This window comes from Pipistrellus hanaki (assembly GCF_964339955.1).
Source record: "Pipistrellus hanaki genome assembly, chromosome: 2".
In the NCBI taxonomy this organism is placed as follows: Eukaryota; Metazoa; Chordata; class Mammalia; order Chiroptera; family Vespertilionidae; genus Pipistrellus; species Pipistrellus hanaki.
Window position 1 is genome coordinate 124,871,282 of NC_140504.1, and position 27,505 is coordinate 124,898,786.

The window sequence follows — 27,505 nt, forward strand, 5'->3', positions numbered from 1 at the left end:
TCCCCAGACTGATAAGAATGAAGCATGTGCCTAAACTGTTTATGCAAATAGTGTGGTTTATACTGAACACCTGCTTTCTGTAGGGAGTCTGAAATCCCGGTACCTGCTGGGCAGAGGTAGCTATGTGAGCAACCTGCAATGAAAACCCTGGGCACCGAGTCTGATGAAGTGTCCTGGCAGACAATACTGCACCTGGATTGTCACACTGCACTGCAGGATGCTTTCATGTGTCTTATGTGACACCCTGGAGGCAGGACCCTGGGAGCTTGTATCTGGTTTCCCCAGACTTTATCCCTCAGGCCTTTTCCCTTTGTTGATTGAACGAGCTATTCTTTCACTGTGAGCAATCTTAGCTGTGAGTATGAATCCTATGAGTCCTCCTAGAGAATCCCCAAACCTGGGAGCAGTCTTGCGGGGCCTAGCAGCACATTGGATAGAGCATCGATCTGCGGACTGAAAGGTCCCAGGTTCGATTCCAGTCAAGGGCATCTACCTTGGTTGTGGGCACATCCCCAGTAGAAGGTGTGCAGGAGGCAGCTGATTGCTGTTTCTAACTCTTTATCCCTCTCCCTTCCTCTCTGTAAAATCAATAAAAAATATAAAAATTAAAAAAAAATAAAACTCAAGCTCCTTCATCTTAAAAAAATAATAATATAAAAATAAAAGCACTTTTCTAGGAGCTGAGAATATAGCAATGAGGAAAACAAAAGTACCTGCCCCTAGGAACTTACATTTGGTTTGGAGGGAGTGGAGGGAAGACAGAAAGATGAGAAAGTAATAAGGCAATAAAATATAAACAAGCGCCCTAGCTGGTTTGGCTCAGTAGATAGACAATTGGCCTGAGGACTGAAAGGTTCCAGGTTCGATTCCAGTCAAGGGCATGTACCTTGGTTGCAGGCACACTCCCATAGGAGGTGTGCAGGAAGCAGCTGATCAATGTTTCTCTCTCATCGATGTTTCTAACTCTCTATCCCTCTCCCTTCCTCTCTGTAAAAAATCAATAAAATATATCTTTAAATATCACAAATTTCACAATGTGCCTGAAGGTAAGAGGTGCTATCCTATACAGGGGTCTTCAAACTATGGCCCGCGGGCCACATGCAGCCCCCAGGGGAGTCTGATCCTGCCCGCCAGGTTTTTTGTGCAGTGAGCGCAGCCGAGGTGTTACAGTAGGAATTAGTAGTTCATATAGTCCCGCCCTCCAGCTCTCTGAGGGACCGTGATCTGGCCCCCACTTTAAAAAGTTTGAGGAAACCTGCTATATAATAAAACCCTAATATGCAAATTGACCAAATGGTGGAACGACCTGTTGCTATGACGTGCACTGACCACCAGGGGACAGATGTTAAATGCAAGAGCTGCCCCCCTGGTGATCAGTGCGCTCTCACAGGGGGAGCACTGCTCAGCCAGAAGCCGGGCTTATGGCTGGCAAGAGCAACAGCAGTGATGGGACTCTCTCCTGCCTCCTAGACAAAGCTAAGGACCCATTGGGGTATGTCTACCTGCCAGCTTAGGCCCACTCCCTGTCAGGCCTAAACTGACAGGCAGACATCCCTGAGGGGTCCCAGACTGCGAGAGGGTGCAGGCTTGGCTAAGAGACCCCCTCCCTCCCCCCAGTACATGAATGTTGGGCACCAAGCTTCTAGTGGAGAATAATAAGGCAGGAAAGGAAGCATGGAATGTTGGATTTAGGGCTTGCATTTTAAACAGGGGGGTCATGGAAAGTTTTAAGTTTGTTACTGAAGGAGGTAAGGAAGTGAGTCATGGGAATAAGCAGAAGGAATAGCTGGTGGAAAGACCCTGAGACACAAAAGTCGTTCAGTTCAGGAACAGCAAGGGGCCAGTGTGGCTGCAGTATAGTGAGCAACAAGCAAGAGGGATAGGAGATGGGTCAGAGCATGCAGGGGGAAGACCAGGTAGGGTCATTCCCCACTTCCTGGCTTTTATTCTGAGTGAGACTGGAAGTCAGTAGACGGTTATCCTCAGCCTCTAGAAAAGTGCTTGCTACATGGGACATAAAACTTCTGTGTGTGCACTGGGACCCCCAAGACCTCTATCAGGTTAAAATATTTGTTTTTAAAAGGATGGGAGTGGCCGTTTATGGGAAAGACACTGTGAAGCAGTAAAACAGAAACAGGAAGGACAATAGGCTGTTATTGAGGGATGGGTTAGATGTGGGGGAAAACAAGAGGAGGCCATGGCCATTCCAGGGCTCTCAGCCTGAGCAGTTGTGACAAAGTTGCCAGTTACTGAGCTGGGGAAACTGAGGAAGGAGCCGTTCATACAGGGGAGTGGGAGTAAGTGGGTATCAGGAATTTTGAGGATGTGTTATGCTTGAGATGCCTAATAGTCTAATAAAGATATAAAATTATTGTTTTCACTTTGCAGATGAGGGAGCTGAGAACAAAGAGGTTAAGTGACTTGCTCAAGGTTGCACTTGCAAACATTAAAAATTAAAATGACTGTTCTTGGTGCAATAATAAACACATTTTAATAATAAATATATAAAATAGTTTAATAATAGTAATATAATATAATAAAAACAAATTGTATCCTTAATATGCTACTGTTTATCTGCATATGGTTGATGGCCAACTATTCCACCAAAGTTCAGTTTTCCCCAGAGAGCTGTCTCTTGGAAACAGAAGTTCTAGTATGCATTGCCACTTGAGACAGTCATCCAGCCTAGGATTAAGGAATGATAGCCTAATCCTATCTAATAAGAGGGAATATGCTAATTGGCTGCCAAGCCCTAAAAGATGGCAGTGTCCATATCCGCAAGATGGCAGTGCCCCATCCCCTCAACCCACCAGCCACCCAGGGCTGGCCCGAGTTGCAGGCAAGCCTCCGATGGCACTGCCCAGCAGCCCAGGGCCACCCTAGGCTCAGGTAACCAGGGCCGGCCAAGGCTTGTGCTGCGGGCAGTGGCAGCAGTGGAGGTGTGATGGGGTGTCGCCTTCCCCTCATCCTTGGGTCACCTCCTGCCCCTGAGGTCTCCCAGACTGAGAGGGGGCAGACCAGGCTGAAGGACCCCCCTCCAAAGCATGAATTTTTATATACTGGGTCTCTATTAGTACCATAAATAGAATAGAGGGAAAAGTAAAAAGAACAAATATATTTCAATACCTTAGAAGGCTCACATACTGTGGGAATACATATGCACAAGATTATTTATTGCAATCTTTTTTGTAATTGCAAAATTTGGAGACATCCAAACGTTCAAACAGGGGAGTGATGAAATAAATAATGGTGTATCCACACAACAGAAAACTAGGTAGCTGTAAAAATAAATAAACAAAAAATAAACAAACAAATAAATAAATACAGATCTTTAGGAGCTGATTAAGAGTTATTTCCAGGATATGTTTTTCAGTGAAAAGAGCAAAGTGTAAAAAAATTATATTCTATAGTATGATAATTTTTATGTAATAAAGAAAATGTAAATATATCTATGAATCTACTTATTTTTGCAAAACAAATATAGGAAAGACATATCAGGAATAAATAATATTGGTTACTACTGGAATTGGATGGAAGGGATGAGAGAGTAATATCATTTTCTGATTGCATCTTTTTATATATTGTAGTGTAGGTATTTGAGCCACTAAGTGTGTTACATGCCCCTCCCTCCAAAATAATAATAATAAAATCAACCCAAATAGGAGCAATCCCTAATAAGGAAAGCACACAGAAACAAATGAACCTAATTGCATTTGAATTTAATAACAAACCACTCTGGAAGGAAGGGGGAAGGGAGAGCCAACCAAAGTAACTTTTGAACACAGTGTTTCAATTCTATACTCTGAGATTAAAGCTCCCAAAAAAACCTCTACACACATACTGAATTCTACTTATGTTTGTTTTTGCAATGAAATGGCAGAACAATTCTAAAATTACTTCCAGAGAATTCTAGAATTGAGCCTAGATTGACAGTGGGTGCCAGGATTCTCACTACCAGTAATAGAAGCGACAAACATGGAAAGGAGAAATTAGAGCACGAATTTGTGGTGCTGACTTGGAATTGGAAGTATCACTATAAACTCCTGATTTTTAAGATAGGTGGGTAGATAGATGCATGGATGGATTGGTGGGTGGATGGATGGATGATGGATGGAGGATGGATGGATGGACAGAAGGATAGATGGATGGGTGGATGGGTGACAGACAGATCTATAGACAGAGGTAAGCAAGTAGGTAGATTTTCCATGAATACTCTATGCTGCCCAGACTCTTTTCAGGACTGGAGGACTTATTACCAAATGCTAGAAAGTTATTGACTAATGTAGCCTAGACCAATGTCAGCTGTTAGCCCTCTGTGGACTTTCCTCAGCTGAAGAAACCCATCTTGCCCAACTTCCTGGCCCTTTATCCAAGCAGCCCCTATTCAATGAATGATTGATTCAGGGATGTAAAGGCCTTGATCTCTCACCCTGACTCAGAACCATCTATTGTAGCACCAGAGCTCCCATTGGTTCAGCAGAGGCTTTTGTAGAGACCATATTAGAGCTCATCTTCTCCCTTTGCCCAATTCTGCTTCCTTCCCTTGGATTCTACAGGAGTTCAACCCTAGATGCTTCCTAACAAACTTTCTGCTCACTAATTTCTGTCTGGGGGCTTCTCAGGGAACCCAGTCCCACACATGTGCACACACGCACACACGCCCTCACATCCTAGCTCTGTCTGCTAAAAAGGCCTAGAAATGTCTTGCCAATAGCAATGAACATGTCTAGTGCCCAAATAATATTCTTCACTAAAAGAAACAAGGGCTCCTCGGAGAAGTGGCTGATTCAAGGATTGGAACAAAGAAAATAAAAGATGAACCTGAAACATCTTAAATCAAAAAGAAGGGTTTGTTCAAAGAAGAAATAAGCCATGTCAAAAGGATAGGAGAAATAGCTTGAAGGGTTCTCACTGGCCAAATCTGGGACAATCCTACCTAATAAAAGAGAAACGTGCAAATTGGCCACACTTTCGCTATGCCCACCAACCCCTCCCACTAGCCAATCAGGGCAACTATGCAAATTAACCCAACCAAGATGGCGGTTAATTTGCATATCCAGGCCAGAATGAAGACTGAAGACAGTGTAGAAAGAAGCCAAGCACTGCAGAAGGGAGCAAAGCTGAGAAGAAGCAAGCAAGCAGGGTGGGGGAGAAGGGAGGGAAGCTGGCAGAGCAGTGACCACAGCAGGAAGCCCTATTGCAGGAATCTTCCTGCAATGGGCTTCTAGTTTTAATATTAAAAAAAAGTAATGATAGTAACAAATTATGTACAACTGAATAAAATGAGAATCCACCAGTCTATATTGTTATAAGTAAATCTATGAAAAAAATGAATGAGAAGGAAAATCTTTTCACTATAGTAAGATATCAACAAATAAATATAGACAGAATGATAAAATGAGAAAATTGGTTTTGGTAAATATCATACTAATGACAATTCATGCAAAAACCATGAATGGATGCTAAAAGCTATTGGGTGAGAGTTTGGTGAGGAGTAGACTGTCTACAGATCTTCTAACATATCCCCACAAGGTACTTACTGATTGCACAAGGGGCAATAGTAGGTTTACGGAGGGAAGTTGGGAAGATACCATCCTCACCAAGTGACCATCACCCACAATGGCACAAACTGGCATCCTACCTCCTGATAAAATACTTGGAGGACACAACATCATTTTATGGTATTCCTGCCCAAATGCATAATCTCAATCTAATCTGAGAAAACATCAAACACTCCCAATTGAGACACATTCTATAAAATAACTAGCTTGTACTTGTAAAAATTATCAAGGTTATAAAAAACAAAGACAGACTGAGGAACTATTCCAGATTGAGGGAGACTAAGGAGATCTGGCAATGTGTGATCCCAGAGTGGACCCTGGACCGGATGCTTTTCTTCCTCTATTTTATCTATTTTTGCTCTAAAGCACATTACTGGGAAAATTGGCAAAGTTTGAACGTGGTTTGTAGATTAGATAATAGTATTTATCAGTGTTTATTTCCTGATTTTAAAAACTTATACGGTTATTTAAGAGATATGTCCTTGTTATTAGGAAATACACGCTGAAATGTTTGCAGATGGAGAGAATTATGTCTGCAATTTACTGTCAAATAGTGTAGAAAAATACTACACACAAAGAGAGTAATAAAGCAAATATGTAAAATGTTAACAATTGAGGAATTTTGATGAATGGCATATAGAATAATTTCTTTATGAGGACCTCTTTATACTATTCTTACAACTTTTGGCATTTCTGAAATTATTTCAAAATTTACAGGGACCACTTTCAAATATTCTACTTGATTGCCTAAAAAATTAAGGATATTGGTTATCAGAGAAAGTAAGTATTTAAGTAAAAGTGTTTAAAAGTTTGAGGTTGTATATTTATAAATTTAAGCAAGTTGAATCAGAAAATAAAATTACCAAGCTGTACTAAATTTTCAGTGTTCCATTGCTATTCATAGTTGCAATGTCAGAATGCATGCCTTATATGTTATGGTGCAATGCCAAAAATATTTTAGGTACTATAATTAGAAAAGTAGAAAATAATTATATATATCAAATGATTACAACTAAAGTGACTTGCATTGGGGTTATTGATATTTTTCTTCAACACTATTATAAAGGTGATTAATATCTTTATTTGTATATAATTTATATCAAAGTTAAAGTTTTTTACTTTGATATGACTAAGAAAATGCAGAGATAATTTAAATGTACATTCCCATGCAGTCACTGCTCAAATATGTTAAGATAAATAATACATTTAATAATTCAGTTAAAGGAGAGAAAGAAATACTACTGAGATAAATATATAGTTTTATGCAAAGGTAATTAATATTTTTATTAATTATTTGAATATTATATGCAATGATAATTAAAAGTCAATACTTTCTATATATCAGGTTCATGTTTATAAATATCTAACTTTGCTATATCTTGAGGCTGTGTTGGTAGTTTTATTTTTTTAATTAAAAATAGTTACATTAACCTGGAATGCAAACATTATCTTAACCAAGGGATCAAGCCTAGCAATAGTCATGTTGCTATCTTGTTTTCCCTCATATGAAGCAATGAGAATGATATTCACTTCTGTTCATCAAATAAACTTAAATTGAAGGATGTTCTACAAAATACTCAACCAACATCCTTCAAAATTGTCAAGGTCATGAAAAAATGAGGGGACTCTGAGAAACTGTCACAGACCGGGAGGACTAAAGATACATGACAATCAAATGTAATGTGCTATGGAGTTGATCCTGGAAGAAGTGTGTATAGTTTCATTAATAGTAATACACCAATGTCAGTTTCTTAGTTTTGACAAATGTACCATGGTCATGCAAGATGTTAACGTTAGGAGAAAGTGGATGAAAGGTATATGGAATCTCTCTGTACTCTTTGTATATTATCCTAAAATAAAAGGTTTATTTCTAAAATGATTCCATTAATATAAATCTATTCATAAGGTTGCTTTGAAAGTTGAACATTTATTAACTCAAAAGTATTTAATGTACCACTGCTATTTGTCAGATAGTCCAGAAAGGACTAATTTAACCTGCTAAAAATGTTTTTAAAGAAAGGGAACTCAGATTATATCAGCCCAGATGACATCCATTTTCTACTTTCACGCCCAGAGGAGAAAAGTTTTTGAAAGCTTTGGTTGAAAATGGAAGAAACCAAATCATGAAAATAACAATCAGTGATGATTCTATTCAAATGAGGAATTTTGAAGAATATCAACTATTGAAAAGTTGGATTGATGACCTGGAAAATAACCTCTGATTGAGGAGGAAAGACCACGCTATTAGATTCTTTTTCATGAAGAAAGGGGAAAGTAATTTTTAACCACTTATGAAAATCACAAAGATAACATTCTTTGCTTCCTTGAATCTGTATGATTTTAGATTCTATGTCAGCTCGTGCTATTTAAATCACAATCAAGAATGTGAAGACTAAAAGAGGAATGACATTCTTTTACTGAAATAAAAGGATAAAAAAGGAGGAGAAAATTTCAGAACCTGCATAATTTTAAAGAATTATGTAATTTTTAAATTCTGCATTTATTCTCAAAATCGGTGCTGCTAACTCAAAAAAACCATTTGCCATAAGCCTGTTTGGCTAATAGGAACTTTTTGGGACCTAAGTTTGTTCTTATATTTAAAGTCTATCAAGTCAAATGATAGTGAAACTGTCATCATAATAGTTCAGTGATATTTTATTAGTAGTAGTTATACAGCAATACAAAATGGCAGACAGAAATAACCTGATTTAAAACTAGTCCAAGCTTGATCATCTACACTTACCTAGACTGAGTCATAACATCTATTTGTGATCGAGAAGTGCTTTTCTGCTGTTCAGCTGTTACCACCTTCTTGGACTATTGGTAGCCATCACTGTGCTGAACAAATTGTGGTCACCGCAGAGAATAGTGTTGAGAGACTTTCTTTCCAAGAGCCCAAGGCAGAGATTATCTAGGACAATGCACCCAGTTCAATAAAATGATAAATTGAGTTCAACAAAAATAACAAAATGTAGCCCAGGTTAAATATTTTGTTACATAGTCAACAACTAAAAATAAAAAATATATATATAAATTTGAAACCAGTAGAATTAAACTCAAAATGAAATATAATTAGAATTCTGATAATGAAATTACAGAATATATACACTTGACAAAAATGATTTTAATCATTTACCAGGTAAGTTTCACTAGATATGAATATATTAGAGGCAAATTCTTTCATAGATAGCATAGGAAATTTTTTAAATGAGTTTGCACATAATCTAATCTAACTGCCTCCTTTGGCAATCTGAGGAAACTGAGGCCAAAGAGGTTGTAATAATAGCCAATAATGATTGTAGGCTTGTTGGGCCCCAAGAACCTTACATAATTTCACTTATTTCTCACCAAAATCAGACAAGCAAGCACAGATTAGGAATCATAGGCTAAGGGAGGCAAGTAATCTATTTATTTAAAAAGCAGGCAACCAGAATACTTTAAAGACCAGATTGCTATGATGCCCTCTGTGGCCAGCAAACCAGTTGGAATGGGGTGGGAGGCCAGCCGGCCAACCCCTGCACCCCGCCCCTGAGCCGAGCTAGCCCCTGATCCTTCCCCCCCCCCCACCCCGCCCCCACTCTGATTAGGGGCAGGTATGGCTGGCCAACCCACAGCCCCTCCCCATGGCTGCCCCACCCCTGATCAGCCCCCACCACTCTAATCAGCCTGTGGCCCCTCATCCCAGCCAGCTCCATCCCAATCAACCCCCCACACACCAATAGAGAGTGGGCCTGGCTGGCCAACCTCCCACAGCCCCTCCCCCAGTCCCTGACCCCCATCAGTCCCCCTGCACCCCATCCAGGGGCGTGGCTGGCTGGCCCACCTCCCCATGGCTGGCCCTGTCCCAAATCAGCCTCCCACCCTAATGGGGTGGGGCCCACCAGCCAATCACCTTCATCCCCTCCCCCCAGCAGGGCCAGCCCAGATTGTGCCACAATCAGGGAGGGCTGTCCAGCCAACTTCCTGCCATCTTTTCCTCCTGATAGGCCCAGTCCAGATCCATCCTGATTGGGGCTGGGCCAGCCGGAACCCCACCTGTGCCCGAATTTATACACCAGGCCTCAATAATAATAACCTAACCTTAATAATAATAGTGTAACATGCTAATTTGACCAGATGTTCTTCCAGATGAAGCCAAGGCTGCGAGGGAAGCCTGGGTCCTGGGTGCCTGTTAGCAGCCAGAGGGAAGCCCGGTGCCAGAGGGAAGCTGGTGCTGGCAGCAGGGGGAAGGAAGGCCTACTCTTGCACAAATTTCATGCACTGACTGGGCCTTTAGTTTCTACATAATCAAGCAGATAGTGGCAGAGTAGGAGGGACTCACCCTTAACTACAGGAAAGCTGTACATCAAGCATGGTTTTATTAAAAGGTTGTACATTTTCAATTTACCTGGAATCATTTCTGCGGGCAGGGGGGGCGGGGGGGGGGGGGGGGCTGTTTCTCTGTTTTCTGTGTCCATCACGGAAAATGACAGGTTCCTGAGTGGAGGAGCTGGGGATTAAGAAATATTGAAAAAAGAAAGAGACAAAGAGGCAGAAATAGATTCATCAAGCTGGGTGCTAGGTGGGTGCCATCTCTCTGATGGAGAGGCAGCAAGGTGACCCGAGCCATGCAGCAGGTTTATTTTATAGGTTCAAAGGAGCTTATGCAGCAGGTTTATTTTATAGGTTCAAAGGAGCTTATCTGCATACTTAACTAGGCCCTAGCATTACTGGATTTACATATCTAAGACCCGCCCCTGCTGACACCTGGACAAAGGTACTCTGCCAGTGCCTGGGGCTCAGCTGACAATTTAAAGAATGTCCATGTGCCTTCTCAGGCAGCCCTCTATAATTTTAATAATCTAAAATTCTATTTATTAAAAATTCAACTTTTGCTAAACTCCAATTTAGAGTTAAAGGGAAGAGAACAGACAGTGAGATTAAAGATTGTGGCCTAACTGCTCACTGTTAGGAAGAGGGGCACAAGATCCCTGATGTTTAGAGACTTTCTCTGCCCTGGAGTAGACTGATTTTGGAAAAGAAGTAGGTACTGTGTGCTCAGCCCTGTCTTGGGGAAGCCTGGCTGCCATGACACAGTGGGAAGACTGAATTTTGCCTTCTTTAGGAAAGAAACTCAAGCTTCACTGGTAAATTCTCTCAAACATTTAGGGAAGAATTAACCCCCATTCTGCAGAAACTCTTCCCAGCTCACCTGTGAGTCCAGCATTACTCTGATATCATGACCAACAAAAATGTTACAAGAGAATTATAGTCAATGTCCTCATGAGCATAGATGCAAAAATATTTTACATAATGTATTAAAATGAAACCCAGCAATATCAAATAGGAAATTAGGTCTGTTTGTATTTGCTTTAAAATTAAAAAAAAAAAATTTTTTTTTGGTCATTTCCTTCAAACAACAAAATAGGTCTTATTCATATCTTGTATAGTATTATGTACTTTTTCCTTTGCTGGCCAGCGAGGGAGACGGTAGAGCTTCCTTTGAAGATCATTGATACTTTTATGGTTGCCACATGGGGAGTGGGCAGAAAGGATCCCATCTTCTATATGACTCTTGAAAGGAAACACATGGATTTTATCATTGCATAGCACATTATTTTTATAATTTCATATTATTTTATTATGTTATATAATTTAATAATCCTCTGAACTTTAAGAAACAGAAAACAAAGTATATCCCTTGTTGTACATTAGGAAAACATATCTGCTTTATATTTTGACAGTGCTTTCATTTATTTCATTTAAATCTTATAATAACCCAGTGCATACAGAGGACAGATATTATTCCATTTTATAGCTCTGAAAATTGAACCTCAGTTGTAACTCTTATATGACTTGCAAGGTCAGCATTAAAACCCACATGAGAGCACTTTTCTAGCCTGTCAAGCTGAAGGTAACTTCACCGACCACATTTCCATTCTGCCTGGGTGGATGTTGAATGAGAACTTATAGCAGAATGATCTTATAAGGGAGGAGTGGGAAATATTGGAGGCTGGTAACAAATGTTAAACTAAAAAAGCAACATTTTATTTTTCTCTGAAAAGATCTCAGACATTGCCATATTGAAATATATACTTAGTGTGTGTATACATAAAGACACATCTTTCTATAAGAACATCTCTTTGGCACGATACAGCTTGTTCCTCAAGTTAAATTTGTTTCTTTCTTTGTACCTGAAACTACGCGTTGGTGTTCCTTTCAAGAAAGAACCTTGAAAAGGTACTGCCTTAATGTTTGCTTGGTTATATTAACAAGGTCCAAAGGATTTGCAAGTAATTAGATTTTGTAGTATTTTTAAAAATAAGAAATGTGAGTTTAATAAAATTTAAAGACTACCAGAACTCCCTTCTATTTTTCCAGTAACCTAATAGTCTTAAGTATAAATACCTTCTAAATATTATTTGGGGAAATAACCTGAATAGTTAATTAGTAATTTGAATTGACAGAGTGAGTAGAATAATATTAACATTTATCCTTATAAGTTTCACTCTATTCATAGTGGAGATTCATAGCAAAGAATTATTTCTTTGGTTAGTTTAAAATTCCTCACTAATGTTTTAAAGAACCGAAACACTTGACTATTTTGAGGCATTAGTTTTAGATAATAAAAGCAATGGTTACCCCTTAAAATGAAGCTCTGAAATAAAAAAAATTAAGTGTTTCTTATAATATTTCTTTTTATAAATTCCTGCCAACCCAAATAATCACAGGCAATGTTCTGATGTACTTCTTTCCAGGTATTTTTATGCATACATTTGGTGTCTACTTTACATTCTAGCAATATTATTCCCCTGATTCTTGAACTTTAATTGGCAGTAATGTAGGAAGAAGAGGAGGAGCCATGGTGTGATCCTAAAGGCTCTCTGTTCTCCTCTTATATTGTTTTTGCTGACTATAGAGGATGCTGAGCCCTAGGGTGCTACTCATTCTCAGAGGCCTACAGGAGAATCTTTCTTTCCTATTGGATGACATATGGAGACAACTGCTGGAAGTACCTTGAAGGTAAGCACTTAAGGGTCAGTGCTTGGACTTGCTCAGGACTTGCCTGCTCTGTACCACTTGATGCTGGCATACTTTGAAAAATATATATATTATTTATTTTTTTTTACAGAGAAGAAGGGAGAGGGATAGAGAGTTAGAAACATTGATGAGAGAGAATCAGCTGCCTCCTGCACACTCCCTACTAGGGTGTGCCCACAACCAAGGTACATGCCCAGCGAACCCGGGACCCTTGAGTCCACAGGTCGACACTCTATCCCCTGAGCCAAACTGGTCAGGGCATTGATGCTGACATACTTTTGCTTCTTAGGTCAGTGTGACACTCATTTTCCATCAGTACAATGAGGTGGAGGAGAGCTGAAAACAGGGGCACAAGCAGGAGAGCTGAGAGGCAGCAAAGTGATATCATCAACTGACCAGAGTCTAATTGTCAGGGAAGGTAGAAAGGCTTTGCAAACCAGTAAGCAGGCCAGAGGAACTAATAGTCCCAATGGTTGAGGGAAGGAATGTTGAGCAGTGAACTCTTCATAGTTTAGTTTCTCTTGATGACACCATCCAGTGAGGGCTTGCATAGCTTTGAAAAGCCTGCAACATGAAGGCTAGGCCAGTGAGGAATGGCCAACTCTTGACAAAATTGACTTTCAAACCATCTAATTGGAATTTGATGGGGGACAGGATTCGGAGGGGGGGAGTAGAGAAGAATGTCATAGTAACTAAAGGCACATGCCTTAGCCTTTTCTCTATGACCTCCACATAAAATTCCAGGTGTGAAAGTCTCTTATATGATAATTGAATTAGAAACCAGCAAGAGTATGTGAGGGATGTCATGGTGAAGGTCTGGCTTTTGATAAAAACTTTTGCACTTCTTTGGAATGTGTGTGTTACTTTGTGCTCTATTTGCTTTTACCTTAAAATGATTATTCTCAAATTGAGGGATAGTCTACAAGACCTGTGCTCTTCAAAATATCAATGTCATAAAAAAACAAAAAAAGACGAGGAACCATTCCAGATCAAAGGAGGGTAAAGAGTGACAACTGAATGCAATACATAATCCAGAGGCTTTCTTTTGCTATAAAAGACATTAATGGGACAATTGGTGAAACACAAATAAGGTCTGGATATTAGGCAATAGTATTGCATCAATGCTAATTTCTTGATTATGATAATTGTATATGTAAGGCAATGTTACAGAAGAGAGTTTGTCCACCTGGCACTAACAGAACCAAACACCAGACGCCAAGAATTGTAATGGGAAAATATTGGCTATTTTATTATGAATGGTGCCATCAAGGAGAATGGGGAGCAAATGCTCAAAAGCCTGAATTCTCCAATGTTGTGTAGGTTATAAATTACATAAGACAAATTACAAGACACCATGGATTAGGAGTTTGAGGTCATGCAAGGAATTGATTGGTTGGAGATGAGATAATAAATCATTTAATCGGGTCTTGAGGACAGCTCTGAGATCTGTTCTGGTGTCCCTCTGTCTAGTTTTATGAGAAAATAGCCAGGGGGTCGTTCTACCCTAGGGCTCAAGAAACATAGCTTAGGTCACGATGTTATTTTTAGCCTGCCAGAGGTCTGAAGCTTATGATCATTAGTCAGAACCAGGCTCCTGTCTTCTGCTGCCTCAGGGTTGCTTCTTATCCAGGGGAAAGGCTAGGTCTCTGCGGGGTATATTTATAGAGAGATTATTTCTAGAGCTAGGATTTAAAGTCAAATTTATTCAGAGTCCACTAAGGACCTTTTATTTCAGAAATATCCTTATTTTTGGACTAGAGACCCAGTGCACAGATTCATGTACACTGAAAGGAAATTAATTAAAGAAAGATTCCTGCAGTAATTATATTACTGCAAAAAATTACATGTCTAAATAGTATATATAATATATTATTATAAAATTGAAACATGTGTGTGATTGATGCCAGTGAGAGCTTTAATGTATTGCACATGTGAGAGTCAACATTTATTTTTAAATTGCCAGTGTGTGTCATATGTACCTATCAGTCAGTTGGTCAGACGGTCGGATGGATGGATGGTTGGTCACTTAGCCTTTTATATAGAGAAATATTTGGATATTTAATTGGAATAATACTTATCTGAAAGTATTTGGGTTTAAAGGTAGCATTATTTTTGCAATTTATTCTCAAACAGTTCAGGAAAAGATTATATACTTAAAGAGTGAGGTCGAGTGTGATCAAATGTCAATATGTGAGGATCTTGGTATGGAACTGTATGGAAATTCTTTGCACTATTCTTTCCTGTAAGTCTAAAATTATGTTAAGTAAAATTTAAGTAGTAAAAAAATCTTAAAAAATGTTTGATCTGGTCTTACCAACATTATACAAATATTTTTAGGCACCACATAAATTCTTAGAATAGTTCAATTACTGATCATATGCATATTTAATGGCATATACTAAAATTGTAATGGCAAAACATAATTTTACATTTATAATAAGAAATTATCTAACTGATCTTACTGTATAAATATCCCAGGAGCAGCAAATCCCATCCTCATCCACCAAAAAAATTGTCCTCACAGAGGACTGATTTACACAGCAGGGCCCCAAAGGAGGGACAAAGCCACAGAACATAGGTGTGCGTGATTTAAAGGAATAACATGCCTTTACCACTGTATATTTGAATGTCACTTTTCTTTCCTAAGTATTTTTGCCTCTGTTATCTCATTTTATACCTTGCATTCAAGAACTAAATTGAACTTGCTTTAGTTTCAAGCAAACATTTTCACAACTAAATGGGATTGTTTAAATATATATATCTGTGCCAAAACCGGTTTCGCTCAGTGGATAGAGCATCGGCTTGCAGACTGAAAGGTCCCAAGTTCAATTCCGGTCAGGGGCATGTATCTTGGTTGCGGGCACATTCCCAGTAGGGGGTGTGCAAGAGGCAGCTGATTGATGATTCTCTCTCATTGATGTTTCTAACTCTCTATCCCTCTCTTTCTCTCTGTAAAAAATCAATAAAATATATTTTAAAAAATAAAAATAAAAATATATATTTGAAGCTGATTAAAAACAACTACAGTATGAGAAAGATTCATTGACTGAATCAGAGTTAGAAAGGGGAGAGGAAGGATTGTGTGGTTCTCAAAAGCACCTTTCACAATTCTTAAACCTAACCCCGTCTTGGGCAATCTGTCTATAATAAACCAAACTATCTTTTAGTCATGACAAGAACAATTATATTAACCCAAGTGTAATCTTATTTTCATGAGTATAAATTTGCCCTAATCTATTACAGTGAAGCTAACTAGAACTCTGTATTATCAGCTTGATGGGGTGGAAGGAGGGGAGACGGGGAGAAGGGGGATAATGAATTTTAACTTCTAGTATTTTGAAAGGGAGGTAGGTTCAAATGTAGAGATTTCTAAGAGACGATTTGTCAATTATTCACATGTTTAATTATCTAACTGGACTTCATTTACAAAAACATGTGGAAAGTAAACACAGTAATTTTTAACAATGGATACAATCCAGGCTCCTATGTCATTCCTCTGCCTAACTCTCTCCTTACTTGAAGCTCATTTCCTCCACCCCCTGCAGCAGCCAAAAGGCACCTTCAAAGGTTTTTGTGTTGGCAATTTCCTTTTCGGCACAGATATTCATTCACAGCTTGCCATCTGTCTGTCCCTTGTATTTTGCTTCTCTAACTTTTGCCTTGAGCCTTCCATGGCCAATTATCCAAAACTGCAAATTATACCCACCCCTGATTCTTGTATTCCTATATATATCTCCCATCCCTGCTTTATTTTTATTACTATTTTGCTTAGCATTTACAGTTTACTTGTTTATCTCTTTTTTTTAATTCCATTTACTTAGAAGCATTCAGAATGTCAACAAAACAACTGCAATTTCTTTTTTGCAATTACAGAGTGGTATTAAGTAAACAGAACAACAATTATTTTGTATAAGCTGCATAAGAGACAACTGAAGATGAAAAAACTACCATCCCCATATATAACTAATTTGTGCTGTGCACCAACAAGAATCTGCTTTAAATTTCCATGCCACTTTACAACCCCCATACTGTACCAGGTATGGTTAGTGGCTATTGCAAATACCACCAGGACAGGGCTATCTGAAGACACATTTGGTAGTGTGTTAACTATACAAAAAAAAAAAAAAAAAAAGACACTGTACAGTTTAAAAACCAATCTTACACAGCCTTACATTTCAATTTTTTCTTTAAAAGGAGTGAGTTGTGTACAGGGGGGTTAAATGGTTTATAGACAAAACAAATCAAAACACTGCATTAGAACCAACTTTTTCATTATCATCTTCCTCTTTTTCCTCCTCCTCATCTTCCTCCTCTTCCTTCTTTTTCTTGCTTTTTTCAGCCTTGACAACTCCCTTTTGGCAGCATCAGGCTTTCCTTTAGCTTGGTAGGCAGTCATATTCTTTTCCTACTTCTCCTTCAGCATAGAGGCCTTCTTTTCATAAGGCTGCTTGTCCTCTGCTGCAGTGTGATTCCACATCTCTCCCAGCTTCTTTTCAACGTCACCAATAGAGAGGCTGGGATGCTCTCTTTGATTTTTGGGCGATACTCAGAACAAAACAAGAAAAAGGCTGAAGAAGGCCTCTTGGGTACATTGGGATCCTTGAAATTTTTTTTGTTTGTTTGTTTCCCCTTTAGGAGGAATACAAGTTTTATTTCTTTCTCATAATGGGCCTTGTCCACCTTTGCCATGTCTTCAAATTTTCCTTTCTCCTTAGCAGCCATGGTCTTCCTCCTCTGAGCACTTCTTAGGAAACTCTGAGGAGTTGACTGAAGCATCTGGGTGCTGCTTCTTGTGTTCCTCCCGGAAAGTTTGCACAAAGAAAGCATACAAGGACATTTTGCCTCTCAGGGTCTCCTTTGCCCATGTTTAATAAACTTTCCCTCAATGAGCAAACAGTCACCCAGGGCCCGGCCAGATCGCACTTGCCCCCACGCTGTCTCTATAGAGCTCAATGTACTGCAATGGCCGTGAGAGCAGGAACCAGACACTACTTGTTTATCTTGTATATGGTCAGTTTTCTTTTCTGGAATGTAAGTTTCATGAAGCAGTTTTATTCTGTGCTCTATTACCAACTCCTAATACTTGCCTGACATGTCACTTAGTTTTTAAGTAAATGAATGAATGAGTAAATGCTAAAGATCTAATAAAGGCTCATAGCAATGAGAAATAATATTAATAGTAATGGCAACTTTATGAACTGTGCACTGCCAAAGCAATTACATATAAGTATTTTGTTTTCTGGTTTATCTTTACTTTTTTACTTCTTTAATATCCTATCTAATAAAAGAGTAATATGAAAATTGACCATACCTTTGCTACACCCACAAGCCACGCCCACCAGCCAATCAGGAGTGAATATGCAAATTAATCCAACCAACATAGCTGCAGCCTTGGAGCAAGCAGGAGGTTGGGTTTTCCAGGCAATGGAGGAAGCAAAGCTTTCCCCACACCTTGGTGCTTCCAGGCCTCCACTCAAGGCTACAAAGTTTTGATTATAGAAGATAAATAAATCCAAACAAAAATGGTGGCAGCTACAGAGCTGGAGAGAGCAGCAGGCTTAGGTTGCCCCAGGTGATGGAGGAAGCCAAGCTCCCGCAGTCCTGGCTTACCTTGGCCTCTGCTACAAAGTTTCAATTATAGAAGATAAATAAATCCCAACAAAAATGGCTTCAGCCATGGAGAGAACAGGAGGCTTGTTATGCTCAAAGCTAAATCTCAGATACCAGGGCCACTGTTTGCGTCACTGGGAGGCATGGCCTGCCTGCAAACCACTACAGGCCCCTCATCCAGGCCACCCCATGCTCCAAGGAGACCTCTACCCTGATCCAGAACATTCTTCACGGCAAACCAGCTGACCCCCACCCCCACTCATACACCAGGCCTCTATCCTATCTAATAAAAGAGTAATATGAAAATTGACCATCACTCTAACACACAAGATGGCTGCTCCCATGTGGTCAGAGATGGTTGCCCCCATGTGGACACAAGATGGCCACCACAAAATGGCCAGCAGGGGAGGGCAGTTGGGAGAGAACAGGCTTGCAGAGGAGGGAAGTTGGGAGTGACCAGGCCTGCAGGGAAGGGCAGTTAGGGGCAAACAGGCTGGCAGGGGAGTAGTTATGCATCAATCAGGCTGGCAGGAAAGTGGTCAGGGGGTGATCAGGCTGGCAGGCAGAAGTGGTTAGGGGCAATCAGGAAGGCAGGCAGATGAGCAGTTGGGAACAAGCAGTCCTGGATTGTGAGAGGAATGTTTGACTGCCTGTTTAGGCCCGATCTTACTGGGATCTGGTCTAAATGGGCAGTCGGACATCCCTCAAGGAGTCCCAGATTGGAGAGGTTGTAAGCTGGACTGAGGGACACACACAGCCATGCATGAATTCCATGTACTGGGCCTCTAGTGGACAAATGAAAGACTATGTTCAAATTTCACAATAGTGAATTCCACTATGGAAAACCTTATGGAAACATCTCAAAAAATTAAAAATAGAACTACCTTATGATCCAGCTATTCTACTTTTGGGTATTTATCTTTCAATAGTATCAAAATACTGATTTAAAATGATACATGCAGCCCTATGTTTATTGATGAATTAATTACAATAGCCAAGATATGGAAACAATCCAAGTGTCCACTGATGGATGAATGGATATAGAAGACATGGTGTGTGTGTTACTCAGCCATATAAGAGAATAAAAACCTGCCATTTGTGACAATATGGATGGATCTTGAGGATATAATGCCAAGTGAAATAAATCTGAAGGATAAAAACAATACTATCAGGTTTTGCTTATATGTGAAATATAAACAAAAAGAAAGATAAAAAAAATTCACAATACTAATGAATCCCAAAGCAGACCTTCTCCTGAGTCAACACTTGCATATCCAGTAAGTATAGGTCAGAGGAATAGTATGTGCTGCAAAGAGTTTGATTTGGGCTAATAAATTACTATGGTGCTTAGGAAAAATATGAACTGAGCTTCATTTAATGAGATATTAATAGTTCCTTCCCCAGGCAAACAATAATAAATACATATTTGAACTTATCCATTATATAGAAAATATATTAAATGTGAGAAATGTGAGTTAGAGTATATGAAACTGCTGTGTTCCAGAATACTGTGGACTAAATTGTGTCCCCCAAAATTCATATGTGATGGTATTTGGAGGTGGGACCTTTGGAGGTAATTCAATTTAGATGAGGTCATGAGGGTGGGGCCCTCATGATGGAATTAGTGTCCTTGTAGAAGAGACAGCAGAGAGCTTGCTTCTTCTCTCTCTCTCTTACCAGGACACAGGAGGAATGACACAGGGAAAAGGTGGCCATCTGCAAGCCAGGAAGAGAGACCTCATCAGAAACTGTGCTGATACATTGCTCTTGGGCTTGCTGGCCGCCATAGCTGTGGGAGAACAAATTTCTGTCATTTAAACCCAGTCTATGGTTATTTTCTTAGCTTGAGCAGGCTAAGACATAGAGTAAAATTAAAACCCAGATATTCCAAAATGAGAAATAAGTAAATATTCCTTGTAGTGTAAACAGATGAACTTCTCACCTTTCTCCAGAATTACTCCTTGTAATTATTATTATCCCCACATTGGTCTGGGGTTCAGGGTGGGATAGGGTTATTTACTTTATTATTATTATTATTATTATTATTATTATCATTATTGTTCAGATTATTACAGTTGTTTCTCTTTTTTCTCCCCCATGACTCCCCTCTACCTGGTTCCCACCCCACCCCATGCCCTTACCCCCCTCCCACTGTCCTCATCCAGAGGTGTATGATTTTTCTCCAGTCTCTTCCCACACCCCCACACCCCCACACCCCTTTCCCCACTCCCTTTCTATGCCCCTGATTTTATTATATTCAGCAGTTTTTTCTGTTCATCAGATTTTTTATTCACTTGATTTTTAGATTCACTTGTGATATAATATGTATTTTATTGTTCAAAATTTTTATCTTTACCTTTTTATTCTTCCTCTTCTTAAAAAATACCTTTGAACATTTCACGTAATACTGGTTTGGTGGTGAAGAACTCCTTTAGCTTTTTCTTGTCTATGAAGCTCTTTATCTGACCTTCAGTTCTGAATGATAGCTTTGCTGGGTAGAGTAATCTTTGTTTTAAGTTCTTGCTACTCATCACTTTGAATATTTCTTGCCACTCCCAATTGGCCTGTAGAGTTTCTCTTGAGAAATCAGCTGACAATCGTATGGGTGCTCCCTTGTAGGTAACTAACTGCTTTTCTCTTTCTGCTTTTAATATTCTTTCTCTTTTGCTATTGGAATTTTAATTATGATGTGTCTTGGTGTGGTCCTCTTTGGGTTCCTCTTGTTTGGGGTTCTCTGTGCTTCCTGGACTTGTAAGTCTATTTCTTTCACCAGATGAGAGAAGTTTTCTGTGATTATTTCTTCAAATAGATTTTCAGTATCTTGATCTTTCTCTTCTTCTGGAACCCCCATAATTCTGATGTTGGTACTCTTGCAGTTGTCCCAGAGGCTCCTAACACTATCTTCATATTTTTTTTATTCTTTTTGCTTTTTGCTTTTCCAGTTTGGTGTTTTTTGCTTGTTTGTATTTCAAATCTTTTACTTGATTCTTGTGATCCTCTCTAGTCTGCTATTGGATCTCTGTATATTATTTTTTATTTCAGTCAGAATATGTTTAATTTCTAGTTGGTCCTTTTTCATATCATTGAGGGTATCACTAAATTTATCAGCCTTTTCTAGAAAATGATTGAAAAATCTTATAACCGTGGTTTTGAACTCTACATCCAGTTGTTTGCTTTCCTCCATTTCTGTCATTTGTGACCTGTTTCTTTGTCTCCACAGTTTAGCTGCTTCCCTGTGTTGATAGAGTGGCTTTGTGTGCTAGATGTCCTATAGGGCCCAGTGGCTCAGTCTCCCCAGTTACCTGAGGTGGACATTCTTGGTGAACCACTTTGTGGGCTGTGTACACAGTCTTCTTACAGTTAAGCCTTGATTGTTTTTGGTATCACTGGGAGGAATTGACCTCCAGGCCAGTTGGCTGTGAGGATCAGCTGTGTCTACAATGGGAGAACTTCTGTGATGGAGACATCCTTATGAGGTAAGACTTGCTTCAGTGGGGCTTTGGTGCTCACTGAGTCTGCCCCTTATGGATCTGAGGAGTTGTAATCTGGATGATCCTACTCTGACTCCTGGGTACACTGGCTCTTGGATCTCCAAGGAGGTGCTAATTTAGCCTCTGCCTGAAGCCATCCAGCAGGAGCTACAGAGAGAACTGCAGATTCCTCTTCTTTGTTTGTGGTTTGAAGGGGCCAGATGAGGCCCAGCTGTGAAGCAATGCAAGCTTCTGTGGGGCCTTGGGCCTTCTTTTGGATATTCTTGGTCTTTCTGACTCTGCTACATTTGATAGTTAAGTTTAGATTTCAAAGGACCAGACCATTCATATGCAAAAGCCTTTGTGCACAGCTTGGATGGGGCGGAGTCTCAGGATAGAGCAAACAGCAATAGCTTTCTGTCAGCCCTGCCCTAAGAGGCCCCCAGGTCTCAGTGTCCCTTAGTAAACATTGCAAGCACCTTTGAGAGAAAGCCGCCCTTGAGTTCCACCCACTGCTAGACAGTCCAGTTTCTCTCTGTATAGGTCTTGGTCTGGGTCTCCAGAGTCTTGCCTGGAGCTGGAGTTTAGAGCAGTCAGAAGTTTGTGTCTCCCTCCAGCTTGAAAAAGCCAGCCATGTACTCAGTTGCCAGCCCTTTTCGCGTACGCACACATCCGTACCTCTGCACTTTACTTTCACAGTTCCTCTGAGTCTCAGTGTGCTTTTCTCTTCCCTTCTAGTTGTAGAATTTCCACTTAGCCAGCCTTCCTGTGGTTTTGGATGATGTCCATTTTGTTTTTTTAGTTGTAGTTTTGAAATTGTTCCGTGAGGTGGCAAGTTCAGGTGTTTATTCCGCCATCTTAGTTTCTCCCTGGGCTATTCACTTTAAAACTCATACCCAAGTGAGGCCCTGAGGCCATTCCCACCAAACTCTGTAGAAATCTAAGACAGGTCTGGGCAAGTGTTTGTAAGTGATTAAGCAATAACCATGGGCAACTACACAAACACTAAGTATGTCAGTGCAAGACCTGATTTGCTCCCTGCTTTCCAGTGCCCATGCAGGCCTAACTCTTGGTGGACACCAGATTCATACCAACCACCGAGGACTACATGCTCAGACTTCTTTTCTCCTAGAAGTCTGGACCCAAAGAAGAGCATATCCTGCTTGTGTCCATCTGGGAAATCCCCACAGGCCCTACCAAATCACTGCTGACTTCCTGGACTCTAGGAGCTGAAATATCTGGACCTTTTGGACATGGACAGAAACATAGGGAGAGGGCTCAGTCCAGACCCATCAGAAGGGAGAGACAAGGCTGCCTCTCTCACACTGGGGGCAGATGGATTCCTAATGAACCTCTTCCAAGAATTCTGAACCAGGTGAGAGAAGAAGGAGGAAAGAGCAAATGACAGAGCACAGGGTACTGAGAGCCAGAGAGATTGTCAGGAAGAAAGTCAACTTTTGTTGTCAAGTCATTTTCACAGAATCATAATCTCAAAGCACACAGCAAGGACAAAATATGGAATAACTGTAGGAGGGGTAAGATTTTCACATCAAGTGATACAAACTCTACAAATGTCAGCAACAATAAATGAGCCAAGCAGAAATTATGTAAGTCAAGTCTAGTGAGAAGTTATCTCGTTCCAAAGCACTCATGGTTTTATCTTGTTCTATCTTGTTTATTTAAAGCTTGTGGTTTTCCCTACATATGTAGCTGATTTCATGTCTTTTTGGTATTGCTACAGCCTTTCTAACAGTTGTTCAATTTCTCCCTGAAAAGTTGGTATTCCATAATGTTCCACTAATTTGAAAATTGTTCAAAACCCCCTTCCCACCTCCACCACCATGTTTTGTGTCACACACCCATTCTCACAATGTATGTGGCCCCACCTTTCCTTAAAGAAGGCATGCTCTGACACGGTGTTAGGGGAAGAATAGGTGTCATCACAGCTCAGTGGGTTAGGACACCTACCAGTCAGGACAGGTTTGTGAGTCTGAGCTTGGCAGATTGAGTCTATCTTCTATTCCATGGCTCCCAATTGCATCCCCAGCATCCACCCAACCTCATTCAAGATGAGAATGATAGCAAACCCTATTGTGAGTGGATCAGCACCTGCATATCACCAGACTTGAGAAGCACCTGTCGCAACACAGGCCTAATTATTGATCATCTCTATAAGCAAAAGACAGGTATCAAAGTATTAAACAAAATTGTTTTGTTGTTAAACAAAATGTGCCAAGTTGGAAATGATTTCCCAGCTCTGAGCATCTCTCAACTAAATAACATGTGCCAAAGAAATAAGCATATCACAAAATCTGACATTTCAAGACATACAGGTATTGAGAAGAAAAACAGAGGGAAGTGGTATTTCAGAATTAAAAAAAAAAAGAAGAAGAAGAAGAAGACAGCTGAGAAATAGTACTAGTTGGATTTTTTTGTGGTGATCATTCTTTCTGTTTATAATTTTCCTAGTATTCATAACACTCTTTGCTAGTATTCATAACACTCTTGCTGTCTTGATATGTCTCCAGAAGTTCATGTGCTGTATTTGTTTATGTCGCAATCAAAACTTAGAGCACTACATGCAAAGTACAAAAGTAAAACATCAATATGAACTAGAAATGCCTGATGAAATTACAGGTATAATTCTCCCTTGTATTTTTCAGTTTTTTCCAAGTAGTCTGCCATGAACTATTCTCACAGAAAAATAAAAATCATTCAAACTGTTTGCTAATGAAGACAATGCTGTTTGGAATGTTTTGAAGTTTGCCTATTCTTGCTCCATTCCTTCTTTCACTCTTCAAACAGCCAGTTTTGAAAATGAAACACTCTTCTTTGATGGTAGGCCAGGGTCAAATGAAATTACTTCTGAATTTCACAAGTCCAGTATTTCAAATGAGAGATTTCAGCTCACTGGATGCATTCTAACACATTAGTGCAAAATGAAACATTGCTTATGCGAATAACTATCTTGTATACTGTGTGAAAGCAGACAGAGAGTTTTTCAGACAGTCATTAAGTGTTCTTCCCTCCATGCTCTTATAAATGAACACTTTCCTTGGACCCAGCACAGGGTTTCTGCAGTAGTGTGTGCAGTGTTGAGAGAGGAATGAGCAAGGGTAGGTATCCAGCCGGCCAGATCAGACCTAGGGCTCAAGCAGGAGAAAAAATTCTAAGCCAGATAACCATCGCATCACAGTCTACAAATATCATCCAGCCTTAGCATTCGAGACGTAGAGAACAACTGTGGTGCTTGGGGGTGTTTGATCAGCCAGCACAGAACTGGCTCAGCCGACTCTACCACTTAGTTATGATTTCTGTTTTTAAAAATTTACCTTCATGAGCTGACCTTTGTACTTTGTTGGTTAATTGTAAAATTTTATCTTTATTGCTGAAAGTAATACACAGTTCCCCATTTTTCCTCATAGACCCCTTCTAGCCAACTTCCTCCCACTACCCCCATCCTACACCACACTATTATCTGTGTCCATGGGTTTTGTATACTAGTATATGCATATAAGTTGTTTGGTTAATCTCTTCCCGCCTACCACCCACCCCCACCTTCCCTCTGGGATTCATCAGTCTGTTCCATGTTTCTGTCTCTGGATCTATTTTGTTCACCAATTAATTTTGTTCTTTAAACCCCACATATGAGTGAGATCATGTGATACTTGTCGTTCTCTGACTGCTTTATTTCACTTAGCTTAATACCCTCCAGGTCCCTCTGGCTAATTCAGAACTGCCTCAGTCACTGGATGCAATGCAAATACCCCTCCCCATCCCCTAACCCCACCGCCACTCTCCAGTCTGAGTTCAGATTCTCTTATTTTGGAGTTTGGCCCAGCTGGGGCTTGAAACTGGCTCCAGACATCTAGCAGCATTACCAGATGATGGGATCCTCTAGGAAGTAATTCTACTGTGGCCTTCCTAGTTCCCAATCAAGTCTTTGAGCAAGTCTGCTTTCCCACCAGGCAGCAGGGAACTTAGCTTTTTCATTCCTTAACTAACAATGACCCCTATTTCCCATATATGCTGGTGGGAGTATTCTTTCTCCCTATGTTATCAGGATTCCTCTCCCCTCCAAAAAGCCATTTTCCTTTTTCTTTTTTTTTTTAGTTTTGCTTTCTTTTGATTTAAGAAATCTTTCTCCTTAGTCTTATCTGATATTTCTTAATTTCAAAAAAACAACTAAAATCTGGACCAGCCATCCTATTCCAGGAGCATAATCTGGGCTTGGATTTAAGATATGCCTGCCAAATCAAAAAATATAATTTATTTTTTTACAGTAGTTTCTTCACAGAACAAGTAGTTGGCTTTGGTTTTTTATTGTTTTATTTTTTGTTTATTTGTTTTTGTTCTTGGCCAATCAATAAGTCTTCCTTCCTATTCATTTTCCCGTCTAATCCCCATTGATTCTGTGAGCTCCCCAAACTTGTGCCCTAAATTCCTTTTTGCTTAAGTTAGCCAGTTTTTAATTAGCTGGCTTTGGTTTAACCAGCTTAGTCTCTCAATAAACAAAAATATTAACCATTATATTGCATTACCTCTTCTCCCTGTTCTAAATTTTCTTGTGATTAAGCATAGATTAGATAACAGTCACCCAAATATTATCTCCCAGATAAGTTTCCCAGGTCGGTAAGCTGAAATTGAAGAAATGGAGAACAACAGTTGATACAGAAGGGGCCACTCAGCAGCACACTATTGTGAGGTGTATCTATCAGACATAGGTGAGAGAGCACATGTCCCTCAACAGGACAGGATCCTCCTTGCTTCAGAAATAAACGCAATGCCGGGGGCTGGGGAGGAAAGCAGAGCAGATATCATGGTCTCTATTTTACTGTTAAAGACACTGAGCTTCAGAGAAATGAATTAAGTTTTCAAAGGGTCCACATCTGCTCTCCTTTCCTTTAAAGAAACCAACAAGCCAGGCTAAGCATTGTATTGGCAGAGAGGAACAAACAGTAAATGAATGAAGAGTTGTAGACCTTTAATTGGTAATAGCTACTGCTGAGGTTATACCACCTGCTAGGTGCGGAGTTGAGTCCCTTGGCTTTAAGACGAGGATAACTAACATTTGGGTGCAGGAGAGAAGGGCCAGGCAGCATAGCTGGTGCTTAATGAATGTTTAATGAATGGAGATAAGACGTGAGCTAGAACGGGCAACCTGAGAGAGGGCTTTAGTGCCCTACAAGGTGTTCTGATTCAGCACAATAGGTAAAGAGAAGACGCTGGCGAGAATCCATGCAGAAGCCCTGGATCAAGCTCCGTGGCTCATTGGTCAGTTGCAAAAACTTTTATACACAGATTGCTTTTGCAACGGCAAAGTCTGAAATGAGGAACATGCCGCCTTCAACAACACACTGTGGCAAATCCCGGGAGGGGGGGGGGGGGGATAGTTTTCCTTAGGCCTTGGGGTTGCTCCTTTTACCTCTCGAAATGCGTTTTTGGGGAGAGACCCAAGGTTTCTGAAGAACCGCGGCAGCTTGGAGGCGTGCAATCGCTGTAAATCCAAGCCCAACAGAAAGGCGTCCTCCGCCTCGGAGCCCAGGGCGGCCGCTGGCTCGCTTGGTGCAGCGTCGCCCAGCGGGCAGAGGCGGCGGGTGTGCTCGGGAGCCTCCCTCCTCCCGCCACACTCGGCGCCTGCAAGCTGCCAGCTCCCTCCCGGGCTGCTCGGGGACTCAGCCGGCCCTGGGAGGTGAGGCCGCGGCTGAGCGGGCGCCGCTATTGGCTGGAGGGACGGCGGAGGCGGGGCGGAGGCGGGGCGGAGCCGTCGTGATTGGCGGGGCCCCCCAGCCGGAGGGGGCGGGGCCGCTATATCAGAGGAGCCCTGGTCGCGGCGCAGGCAGT

At 40.5% G+C, this 27,505-nt stretch overlaps 1 pseudogene across 1 annotated transcript; it reads right to left on the reverse strand.

The window, feature by feature from the left end:
• Positions 1-16,959: 16,959 nt before the first annotated feature.
• Positions 16,960-17,446, reverse strand: LOC311616850 (high mobility group protein B1-like; annotated as a pseudogene). Its single transcript has one exon. The product of its transcript is annotated as a high mobility group protein B1-like (transcript).
• Between the last annotated feature and the right edge of the window lie 10,059 nt (positions 17,447-27,505).